Source organism: Capsicum annuum, chromosome 11 (assembly GCF_002878395.1).
Source record: "Capsicum annuum cultivar UCD-10X-F1 chromosome 11, UCD10Xv1.1, whole genome shotgun sequence".
NCBI classification, from domain to species: domain Eukaryota; kingdom Viridiplantae; phylum Streptophyta; class Magnoliopsida; order Solanales; family Solanaceae; genus Capsicum; species Capsicum annuum.
In genome coordinates this window covers 146,597,076-146,610,547 of record NC_061121.1, presented here as the reverse complement: position 1 = coordinate 146,610,547, position 13,472 = coordinate 146,597,076, and positions in this window count along the sequence as shown.

The window sequence follows — 13,472 nt, the reverse complement described above, 5'->3', positions numbered from 1 at the left end:
ATTTTCATTTGAGGTTATTTTGATAAAAATGGTCCCCACGCCAAAGGGTCTTTTTTCTCAATTTTTGGCCAATTATGTAAATGAGTGTGAAAGCCTTGGGACCCAAAACAAATGTCTCCCTATCCTAAAATTAATGTTTTGGAGTGAATGTAACTGCAGAACTGACATATAAGGTCATTAAACTAAAGTTTATGCTCGATAGCCTATCCTTTGTACCAAAGACTTCAAAATAAGGAATTATCTCTAAAAAAAATTCATTTGTGAGGATATGAGATATTCTTATCAAAACATTCTCGAATTTTATTCCTTATCATGCTTATTATTTATGTTTAGTATTCTAAATTAGGATTCCACACTTTTTATATGGACGGAGAGATATAGATCTATAGTTGTTAAGGATATTGAGTCAGCACTCACTGTTGGAACCCCATTCTAGGGGAAAAGAAAGGGTCAAGATCGAGATAGATATAGAGTTTAGGTGTGAGGAGATTTATTAGCTAGAGGATAACCTAGAGAAACCTACCTCAAGCATAGCATTAGGCATGATAAGGTGGCTTATCAGCTAGAGGATATGGGACCAGCTTAAGCCTCTCAAGCTTTCATTAATACGCTAGTATTATAGGATCTACTAGTTTATCTTTGGGGTTATTTTTTTGAAATTTCCCAAATAGGTATTCTACTGGGTACACTAGATGGTTATCAAACTATAGAATGTTTCCAACTACCAAGGCCTGATCTTACTCATAGGTTTAGACACTTGAGGCATAATAAACTTACATTATGGCCCTATGTGTTGAGATATTACTTGCTAGACTTATTTTTTCATCTGTAGCTCTAGGTCTTGTGATGTTTGCTAATGAGAATAAGATATTTAACCAAATTATGAGATCATGACCTATGAAGTTCAATGGCACCATTGGTGAGGATACTTATGAGTTTCTAATTATTTACTAAGAGAGGTCACATAAACTCAATTTATTTGAGTCTCATGGTGTTAATTATAGTACTTTTTATTTAAATAATATGGATAAGAAATGGTGGAGATCTTTTTTTAGTTGTATCCCAGTAGGTTCCCCCCTTTTAACTTTGACTAAGTTTTCTAAGGTTTTCCTTGAAAGGTTATGCCTTTTATCTTGAGGGACCAATTGAAAGATGGTTTTGATCATCTGGATCAAGGCATTATGACTATTTTTGCATATAAGGCTTGTTAACATGCCTTCTCTAGGTATTTCATAACTAGTATCTCCACAAAATCCTAGAGGATTAGAAAGTTTATAAAGGGTTTAACAACATCTTATCAGTTGGTGACAACTTAGTTAGTGTTTTAAGTGATTCATTTTAGAGTATTGTGGATCATGCTGAGATGATTGAGTCTATTTACCAAGGTACTCATAGTGATGGTGCTAAGAGGGAACATTGACAGTGTAGTCTCAGTGATCAATCATCCTTAGGTAGGGATTTTTTAGGCAGAGCTTCTCATAAGTATCATGGTAGGTCAATTTAGGAAGATTTAGGGTTTATATAGTAGGTATGTGGGCTCTAATATTTTGAGTGGTTTGACATCAGGTCGTGCAGACCAAGGGTCTCACTCTAGTTTATCAGGTTTTAGACAACATTGTAGTTCTTCTATGCCCTAAAAGCATAATTCATTTTTATGGAATTTTTTTATGTGATGAGTTTTAAACGCTTATTGAGGAATTATCCTCGATATATAATAAGTTCTTCCCAGCAAGGTTCTCAATTTTAGTTTTACCAAATACCTGTGTCAACAGTTAAAAGGGGTGCACATAGTAGAATAAGTGGTTTTTGAGGTACCATAGGTGGAGCTCCTAGTAGTGGACGAGGAGTTGCTTAGTCTGGTAATAGACGTGGTTAGTACTACATTTTTCTTAGAAAACCTGAGGTAGAGGACTCTCATGTAGTCATTGTAGGAATTATCCTAGTTTTCCACTATTCCATTTCAGTACTATTTGACCCTGGGTATATATTATCTAATGTTTTTGCATATTTTTATACTTTTATTCATGTTTTGTATGAGTCTTATGCTATGCCCATTCATGTTTCTATCCATGTGGTTTATTCTTTAGTGGTTACTCAGGTGTACTGATAAAGTTTTATGACCTTTTCAGAGCATGAAACCCGAGTAGACTTGAATTTCCTTGATATGATTGACTTTGATGTCTTATTGGGTATGGATTGGTTATCCCTTTATCATAAAATTTATATAGTTTTCTAGGACCATGACCTTAGTTATTCCTGGTATGCTAAGATTAGTGGGGAAGGGTACTTCAAGCTTATATCTAAATAGGGTTATATCTTTTTTTCATGTTTGTCGCATGGTAGGAAAGGGGTGTCTTTCTTATTTAGCCTATGTGCTTATACGATTGATTATTCACTACCTCACTTGTATTTTGTGAGTGTTGTTATAATATTCATGGACATTTTTCCTATGGACTTACCTAGTATTCCTCCGGGTTGGTATATTGATTTTGCTATTGATGTAGATTAAGGCACCAAGCCCATTTTCATTCCTCCTTATGGGATGGACCGAGTAGAATTAAAGGAATTGAAGGTGCAATTACAAGATTTGTTGAGTAAGGGTTACATTAGACCGAGTGTGTCTCCATGGGGTGCTTATATTATGTGTGAAGAAGAAAGTTTGATCCATGTTTATGTGTATTTATTATAGTTAATTGAAAAAATTGAATATCTAGAATGATTATTGTTTAGCTTGTATCGATAATTTGTTTGATTAGCTTCAGGGTAAATCAATGTTTTCTATAATTGACTTGAGATCTAACTACCATCAGTTGAGTATAAGAGCTTTAGATTTTCCAAAGATAACTTTTCTGATGTGGTATGATCATTAGGTAATCATAGTTATGTATTTTGGGAAAACTAATTCCCCGACAACTTTTGTGAAGTTTATGGATAGAGTACTTCAACCTTATCTTGATTTTTTGTGATAGTGTTCACCAACAATATCTTGATTTATTTTAAGAATGAGGTTGAGCATATGGCACTTAAGGACCATATTTCTGAGATTGAGAGTTGAGACGTTGTATGACAAGTTCTCCAAGTGTAATTTTTATTGGATTCCATTTCTTTCATTTTTCATATGGTGATCTAAGATGGTATTATGGTTGATTTGTTTATTAGTGGAAATGCATTATTCGGATATACCTATTTCTCTTACTAAGATTCAGAATTTTGTTGGGTTAAAAGGTTATTATTTATGCTTCGTGCATGGCTTCTCTTAGATTGAGACACCTTTGACTATGTTGACTTAGGAAAAGGTGACTTTTTAGTAGTTGGATGATTGTGAGAGTAGCTTTTAGAAGCTTAAGGAGTTGATGACTTTGTCCAATATCCTGACATTATTTGAGGAGGGTGTGGATTTCACTGTGTTTTGTGATGCATTTGGGGTCGGTTTGGATTATATGCTAATGTAGATGGGTAAGGTCATTACTTATGCTTTTCACGAAATGTCTATGAAAAGACCTACCCTACTAATAATTTAGTGTTATTCATGGTTATGTTTGTGCGAAAATTGTGGTAACACAAGTATGGAGTTCATTGTAAGATTTTGCTTGATTATAGTAGGCTTTAGTACTTCTTCACTTAGAAAGATCTTAATATGAGACAACATATATGGTTAGAGTTGCTGAAGGATTATTATATCATTATTCCTTATTGTCAAGGTAAGGTTTATATGGTAGATGATGTCTTGAGTCAGAAGGGGGGTGAGTATGGGGAGTGATCTTAGGTGTATTTATACACCTAATTGTCATTTTATATGCACGTTTCGCTTAGTTTTGAGGATAAAATAGCGTGTTTATGTTTGTATTTAGTGATAATTGTGTAAACAGGTGCTAGGCATCTTTTCCATATGGTTTTAGGTGCAATTGGGACAAAATGAAAGATAAAAAAGACCAAGTCAAGATAAGTTGAGATAACTAGTTAAGTCGGTCTATGGAATGTGTGTTCTAGACTATTATTGTTGCACATTAATTGTTGTATTCGTTAATGCTTATTATGAGGTGTTATAGAAGGATTCTTAAGCTGCTTTAGAAAATAAATGAGGCTGCATATAAGCTACATGAAGTGGGAAACAAGGAACAAGTCAGATAGGGAGCAAAGATAGTGGATAAAAAAACATGTTCATGCACTACATGGTGCGTCGTGCCCTCTATTTCCAGATCTAAGTTGAGTGTTAGGCCTCTTACATAAAATCCTCAATATAAAAGTGGTGGTATAAGTGGTGCGTCGTACCTCTCAATTCCATGAAAGGAATGCATACTGTATACCCTCCAAATCAGCTAAAACTTGGTTTTCTACTTGTTTAAGTTAAGGGCAAAGTGGCCGATGTATATATATTTCATGTGGGATATATTATGGAAAACTTTAAGGGTTATATAAGGAAGGATTAGACATACTTTGAAATCTCCTTGGATCATCAAACAATTGGAGAGAACACAAGCATTGAGGGTGTTAAAGCATAAAAGGGTTGCACCACACTATGAGGGACTAGGTCCCCTAACGTCAGTCACTGGCAATAAATCAGTAAAGCATTAAAGAACCTAAAATTGTTTAGGAAATTAAATAACACGGTGATTTAACATGGAAACCTCCTTGCTCAAAGGAGGAGAAACCATGGCTTGCCCTCACAAGCACTCAACAATCCACTTTAATAACCTTTTTTTATTATAGACTTAATTTGAACCTAACTCTAGGCTCCACCTTCTTGTAATAACCCTACTACAAGCCTACCTTGACAACTCTGCCAACAACTCACCTTAATATTGATTAACTATAACCAATATCAAACTCAAGTAACTCTACCTAAGAACTCTTAAGAATAAAAGAGAAATATTACTCTTATGACACGAGTAATTCAATTGCAAACCATGACCTAACTCACGAAAACTCACTATTTTAGTACATATAGAAATTTAGAACTTAAGTAATGTTGCAAAATTGAGTTTTTGCCTCTTTCCCACTCCTCTATTATGACTTTCAAAATCTCACCCATTGAGAAGGATTCTTTTTCTTTTATAGTGGAATAATAATTAGGGCAGAAATCTAATTGGGCCAGGTGTCCTGATGGATACAAGCTCACCTGTATAGTTTTGTACACTAGAAAGACAGAAATGTATAGGATAGTGACAACTATCCTGGATTCATGAAAAACTAGGGACATGTCCCCCTGTTGTCAGTTGATCATTATTTAGATAAAGGTTTCATCCGTCCTAGTGTGTCTCCTTGGGATGCCCCCATGTTGTTTGTGCACAAGAAGGATGGTTCCCTTCGTATATGCATTGATTATTGTCAGTTGAACAAATTTACCATAAAGAATAAATATCCTCTTCCTAGGATCGATGATTTGTTTGACCAACTTCAAGTTACAAAGCATTTCTCCAAGATTTATCTTAGGTCTTATTAACATCAGATTAAGATTAGGGAAGTAGATATCCATAAGACCGCCTTTTGGACTTGATATGGTCACTATGAGCTCCTAGTTATGTATTTTTGGATTGACCAATGCCCCCACGGCTTTCATTGATTTGAAGAGTAGGTCCTTTCGTCCGTTGTTGGACTTTTTTGTTATCGTCTTCATTGATGACATCTTAGCTTATTCTAAGTGTGAGGTAGACCATGCCTATCACCTCAGTGTTGTGTTGAAAACTTTAAAGGATCATTGTTTCTATGAAAAGTTCTCCAAGTATGAGTTTAGGTTGAAGGTCATGGCCTTTTCTTGGTCATGTTATCTCTATTGAAGGGATCATGGTATATCCTCAAAAGGTTGTGATGGTTAAGAAGTGGCCAAGAACTGCCACTCCAATTGATATTCGGAGCTTCTTGGGTCTATCCAGTTACTATATGATATTTGTGGAATGTTTTTCCACAATAGTTTCCCCCATTGACAAAGTTAACCCAAAAGAAAATCAAGTTCTTTAGGTCGGATGCGTGTGAAGGTAGTTTTGAAAAGTTCAAAGATAAATTGACTTTGGCTCTAATTCTGACATTAACCGAGGGTAATGATGGTTTTGTCGTATATGGTGATGCTTCTCGTATTGAGCTTGGATTTGTATTGATACAGCATGGTAGGGTGTGGGCCTATTCTTCTCGACAATTGAAAGTTCATGAGAAAAAATACCCTACTCATGACTTGGAGTTGTTAGCCATGGTTTTTGCATTGAATATTAGTTGACATTAACTCTATGGGCTCCATGTTGACATCTTTTCCCATCATAAGAGCCTTCTATTGTATTTACTGTCATGACCCAATTTCCAAGTCATGATGACACCTACCACGTCCCACTGGTAGGTAAGCTGATACCATAACCTGGAGTTAATGCAATGGGTTACCTTGGTAGGAATATCCAACATAGACCCTATATAAGAACACAATATAAACAAAATATTCCACAACCTAAGATAACCCATATTCAAATACCATTCCCATGACCAGATAGTATTAGTAAAAGAGGATCTAGATTTGACAATAGGAATTTATAACTCAAAATCTAAAATGTCTTAAATAGTATCATACATTCGTCTCAAAAACAAAAGACAAATAAAGATAGAGGCGAAGATGGCAACTCGAACTCCAAGAGCTCACCCTATCTCCGAATGGTCAACGCGGCACGGTCCTGACTCAACGATGACAACTAAAACCTAAGTCTGAACCAAAAAGGTACAAAAGTGTAGCATGAGTACCAAAACATGGGTACTCAATAGGAATCATCGATCCACTGAGCTAAAGTATAATATAAAGATGATATAAGGTAAGAAAATCACTTAAAGTCGAGGTATAGGATCGAACTTGAATCCTTTTCATATCATTATATAAAACAACTAAACTACTAGGACAATAGCAAAACATATCATATCAACATATACCATAATGATCATATAATAGAGTAATTGTTTCGGAAGGATATAGACACATATATACAATAAAAACCATGTATTTACCATAATCAACACCAACCATCAATAGAATATAAAACACAAGAACTTACCACGACATCCCATACTGTTGGGAAGTATACAAAAAAGAACACAACAAAGAACTCGACATGGTTTCCCATACCACCGGAGAGTACACCTAAGATCAAACCATCAATATATTAAGGCACAACTACACAAGCAACTCACAAAAGACGCAGGGTGCACATTGCTACCATGGATTCTTACCGAGGCCTACAAATGTTATCAATACCATAATTTACCATAGCAAAATCTATATCACCATAACATAGTTATATAGTTACTTAATCTCTAATTCATTAATGAACTGCAAGTCTACTCTATATTACCTAATCTCCATATCCATGAAACACTAGTTAACAAGTCTTATAGTTTACTAGTGATCAAATAAGGAAAAACTACAAGTTATCAAAACTATTAATTATTTACCCATAACAAAGTCATTCTCTAGTTAGGATTCTCATTATGTAAGTCATCAATTAGGTCATCACGGCATCAAATACTAGATTACAACTTATCCATTCATCATACCATACTAAGTCTATTACAATAGGAAAGTTACAACCTTAAGGACTAGTTTCCATATTCTAACCAAGTAAGGTCCATCAACTAGTTCGCTAGGCTTCTAAACTACAGGTCATAGTCATTTATTAGAAATAGCTAGTTGTTACATAAGCCACTTTACGAGGAAAAATTCCATAACATAACCATTAATTCAAGTCAAGTAGATCTACTAGGTGAGCCTTTGGTTCTACACAAGCTTACACATACCAATTAGCATTAACCCAATAATAAGCATAAATTACCTCCAATTACCGATTCGAATCGATGAGGGTCACACATCTTATTTAGTGGTTAATGACAAAGAATGAGTATCAATTACAAAGGAAGACATTATGTCTCGAGTACACTAACAATTTATCCACACACAGCTTAACCTTACATATATACATGAACTTATATAAAGTTGCCCCACATAGTATCATAATATCATTACCTCTTCCTAATTCACTGGGTATCATCATAACAGCAACATATCCTCTGGATTCACCGGGTGTCATCATAACATCGATAACTTTTTCATATTCACCAGGTATCATAGTAACATCAATATATCCTTTGGGTTCACCGGGCATCATCATAACATCATTACCTCTTTCGGATTCACCGGTTATCATCATAACATCAACATATCCTCCAGATTCACCGAGCATTATCATAATATTATTACCTTTTTAGAATTCACCCGGTATCATCATACCATTACACACTCCCCCAAGACAACAACATATATCCACATACATAGCTAAATTAATAAGCATACACAAGTTCACAATAATATGGTAATAAGGATGTAAGATACATATACCATCCTACTTTACTATTAATAACACCACACAATATGAGTATAAGTATGAGCATGAATATTCATATGTTATACATAATTGCCACCTTTCCAAGGCTATCCACATTATGACTATAAGATAATCAATCAAGTATATGCATTATCCAACCATCGACTATATGCATAATCCAACAATCGGGTTTAACCATTATACTATAACAATGTAATTTAGACGTTCATTAAGTATCTACGTCTCTAAGGGATTTCATAGTTCAAGATTAAGGCGGTCAAGTACCACTAGTAAATCCCATGAATACCAAAGTTCGCTATCACAAGACTAACTTCTACCCGAAATTAGGAAAAGTTATCTAAATTATACCATAAGGGCTTATCAATCCTTACTAAGCCTATACGGAAGTCTTCTTCAAGCATTCTTTCTAATTCAACCCAACACCAAGGTCATTTCCTAACTAAAAAAAAACTAGGTCAACATACCCTTAGAGTTAAGGAGCAGGATCATTCTCATCTATTAGAGCAACTAAATTGTTCTCGTACTATTCATGAGACTACTAGTAAAACTATCCAAGGTTCTAGGCTAAGTGTCAAGCATCACCCTTTGTAAGTTCAACAGCCTATAAGAGTCAACTAATCCCAAATACCACCATTAAACCATTTATTATCTAAACCCTGCCCAATCTTACAAGATATCAATAATTATACTATAATCAAACTCAATCTAACTACAAGTAAGCCTAACCTACCTTGAATCCAAGAAACTCACAAACCAACAAACATTGCCTTTCCTTTTCTTGAAGCTTCTTCTTCCAAGAGTCAAGCTATCAACAATAGAATCTAAATATTACAACAAGAATAACAATACCCATTATGTCACCATTGTGCCATGGGCTTAAAAAATAATACCAAAAACCCAAGTGGGTTCCACCTTCGAAAAATAAGTTTTCGAGACCAACCCATTGTTTAACTATCATTAGGGAGTTATAACCTAAAATACATCTGAGTAAATCAATCATATTTGTGGCTATAATTGAGCCTCAAATACTTATAGGTTTTAGATCTAGAAATCAAGAATTTAGCTCCAACTAGAATGAATCTTACCTTATAGTTGTAGCAAGATTCAATTTAACAAGTTGTTTAAGATCCTAATCAACATAAAAAGACTCACTTGGAAGATTTTACACTCCATTAGGGTTTGTAGCTTAAGAGCGAGGCATAAAATAGCAAAAATTTTAGGCAAAACAGCCCTTAAATTAGTTCTATCCAAATCTTGGGTAGTGCAGCTATGCCCTTTGCTTTGTCGTAATTGTGGAATTACATTTGCTCCTAGACCTCTATGGTTGCAGCATCTCTTGCTATGCTAGGCATGGCTAAAGCTTGAAACTTTGTTTTGAGCTTTGGCCAATGCCTCGAGATACATCCGAAGTTCGTTTCAAGAAAAAAAAAATATAACCACATAGATTTTGATGTTCCAAATACGTTGGCGATGTTGGATTTTGAATTTGAGGTTGTTTTGATAGAGTTTCTTCTTAGTAGTTAATTAGTACCAACGAAGACTTCGAATTGAAAAAATGGTTCTAAAACCCAAGCAAACCTCCAGGTAACCAATCTATTAGTTCTGCCAAGTCACTAAAGACTTGGAACATCTATAGAGAAGATCTATCAACGAAATAAGAAGAATACATACAATGACCTGAAGGTCCATAACATTTACTTAGAATTAGTTGAATCTAAGGCAAAAGAGGTGGCTTTAGTTGTTGAATGACTATGACATAAGTCTTTATTACCATCCATGTAAAGCTACCTTAGTTGCTAATTCTTTTAGTAGGTTATCCATGGGAAGTTTATCTCATGTTGATGAGTATAAGCAGGAGTTGGTGAAAGACATTTACCAATTGTCTAGTCTTGGAGTTCGACTCTCGTACATAGAGGATGGTGGTGTATTTGTGCATCCGGTATCACAGTTGAATCTTGTGGTTGGGATAAAGGAAAAGCAAACATTAGATCCCTACTTGGTGAAGATTAAGCATAATGTGGGCCAACAAAAGGTTATTTACTTTGGGATTGTTGGTAATGGTATCTTGAGGTTGCAAAGTTAGCTATGTATTCCCAATATCGATTGATTAAGGGAAAGGATTATGGCTGAGGCTCATGGGTCTCGGTATTTTATTCATCCCAATATAATGAAGATGTATCATGACCTTAGAGATTTTTATTGGTGGAATAATATGAAATAAGATATGGCTATCCATATAAATAAGTGTATGGTGTGCCAACAAGTAAAAGTTAAGAACTTGAGACCCAAAGGTTTGTACCAAGAGATTGAGTTGCTCAAATGAAAGTGGGAGGTGATTAATATGGATTTAGTTACGATTCTTTCCCAGTCTCAAAATTAGTGTGATTATATTTAGTTCATTATGGATAGAATGACCAAATCCACCCATTTCTTATTTGTAAGGACTAGTTATTCGGCGACGGATTATGCTAAGTTGTATCTTGCGGAGATTGTGAAGTTACATGGCACTCTGGTCTCTATCATCTCAGATCTTGGTACTCTATTTTAATCTCATTTTTTGAAGTTATTTTAAAAATATGTGAGAACTAAGGTGTGCCTTAGTACCACTTTCCACCTGAAGATGGATAGACAAGCAGAGAGGACTATCCAAACGTTAAAAGATATTTTGCGTGCTTGTGTGATTAATTATGGTGGTATTCGGTACGACCATTTTCCTTGGTTGAGTTTGCTTATAACAATAGTTACCACTCTAGAATTTGCACGATTCCTTTTAAGGAATTGTACGACAAGAGATGTCGATCTTCTATAGGGTGGAAAAGTTGAAGGTGATTCGTGATAGGTTAAAAATCACCAAAAGTTCTATGCGGATGTGTGGCATAGGGATTTGGAGTTTAATTTTGACAATTGGGTATTCTTAAAGGTGTCTCCATGAAGGGAGCAATGCAATTTGGTAAGAAGGAGAAACTTAGTCCCGATTTGTTGGTCCCTACTTAATTTTGAAAAGGGTTGTCAATGTTGCCTAAGATTTGGAGTTTTATTATAGTTTGAAATCCATCCACCTAGTTTTCTATGTCTCTATATTGTGTAAATATGTCAGTGATTCTTCGCTGGTTGTCCCTTTGGAGCATGTTAGTGTATTTGACTATTTGTCCTATGACAAGGTCCAGGTGAGGACCTTAGATCATCAAGTTCGCAAGTTGTGAACAAAATATGTGGCTTCACTGAAGGTTCTATTGCAAAACCAAAAGTTTGAGAAAGCTACTTGTGTAGTGGAAGAGGACATGAAGTCCAAGTATTCGCATTTGTTTTCCATTTTGGAGATTTATGCTTTAGGTATGTGTTAATGTTCTTAATTTGATCTATGTATTTGTTATACAATAGGTTTAATTACATAAACTTTAAATTTATCTAATGGTATTGATAAATATTAGGTTTGAGTCCCAAAGTCAATAAAGTCAATGATTAATTGATAATGAGCTTAGCATGTGCCTTAACGTTATTGAATGTCTCGATTTCAAACTTGGTTAAAGATTAGTTGATGTGTAGCAATGAGTTAGCTCATGTTTATGCTTACCTTACCCATCATTCAAGGACGAATGATCCAAGTGGGGGAGAATTGAAACACCTAGATACGACTCTAGCCTTTTAGAAAATTCCCTTAGTTGAAGTTTTTGGACTAGGTATGACTCCAGGGTACTAGTCGTGCCCTTGGATATGACTTAGTAACCCCTCACTCATATACTAGGTAGTGTGGTAGGGGTTACACACTATCCAATATATGGTTTAGCCTCCCCATGTTTGTATGTTAGGGTACAGGTGGCACACTACCTAGTCGTATGGAGTGTTTGTCTCGAGCTAGTGGACACTGTCTTGGGTATGGTTTGGGATACGGTTTAAGGTACCATTTATACCTTAAGATATTATTCAAGTTTGATAGGTTGTACCTTAGGTAGTGTAGGGTTCCTTGCTGAGGCCTAGGGTACAAGCTAGGGTACCACTGCTACCCTAGGTTACAGTTTAGTCAAGTGACTCGTACCCCCTGGGAAGTCACTTTTCGAATTTTAAGCCAAGGGCCTTATGGACACTTCCCACCCCAAAACCCTTAATTTCCCTCACTATATAATGTATTTTGGCCTCCTAGCACTCATTTGCAAGACAAAAACATTACAAATTCTCTCTCAAACACACTGTTGAAGATTTGGAGGCTAAGGTTCTAAGGGGAGTTCCTCTAGTAGTAAAAGAAGTCAAGTTTTTCTATAAATTATGTTTTATAAGGCATGTTACAATTTCCTTTGTTTCTAACTCCAAATATCATATTTTTTAGACATGTATTATGACTTGTAAATTATGATTTTGAAATCAAATATTAAGGGTTTTGATGCCTAGTGTTGAGTAATGTTTGCTCTTGCTTAGACTTCAGTTAATACTTGATTTTTGTGATTATTTGTACATGTAGGTACTTGTTGTTTTTTGGTTTAACATGTGGTTCATGGGTAACCTTAAGATTTTTTATTTCTACTTTAGTTTTGACCTTGGTAAAAGTGTTCCCACAAGGTGTTTATGAAAATGTCTATGACAAATATATAGTCACATGTTGATGATGTTTTAAACTAGGGAAATGGTCCAATATGTATGAGAGATTGGTAAATGGTATTATAAAGACCTTGTTATCCATGTAATTTTTCAATTTAAGATGCCGATGGTTTTATGGCTAAAAGTGTTAAAAGTCCCTAAATAAGAACTTGAATTGTGCTTGAACTTAAGAGTTGCATAAGAATGCTAATGAAGAACGAATGATTTTGTACGGGTCTTAATGATCATAATTTGACTTGAGTGATATTTGAAACTACTTTATTGGCTTATTAAAGTTATTATTGGATATGTGATTCATGAAGACCTTGGGGTCAAGTATGATGTTGAATTATGGCTTAGAATGGTCAATTGGGTTAAAGTTCCCCAGTGTGAATGGTTCGATGTGAATGCATGGACAAAAGGTTAGTGTCCCAATATCAACATTAATGGGCGTGATGGTTTGTGGTTAGAGTCCTCTTGCGAGATAAAATGGCTTGTAGTTAGGGTCCTCATGCGTAATGGAATGGTTTG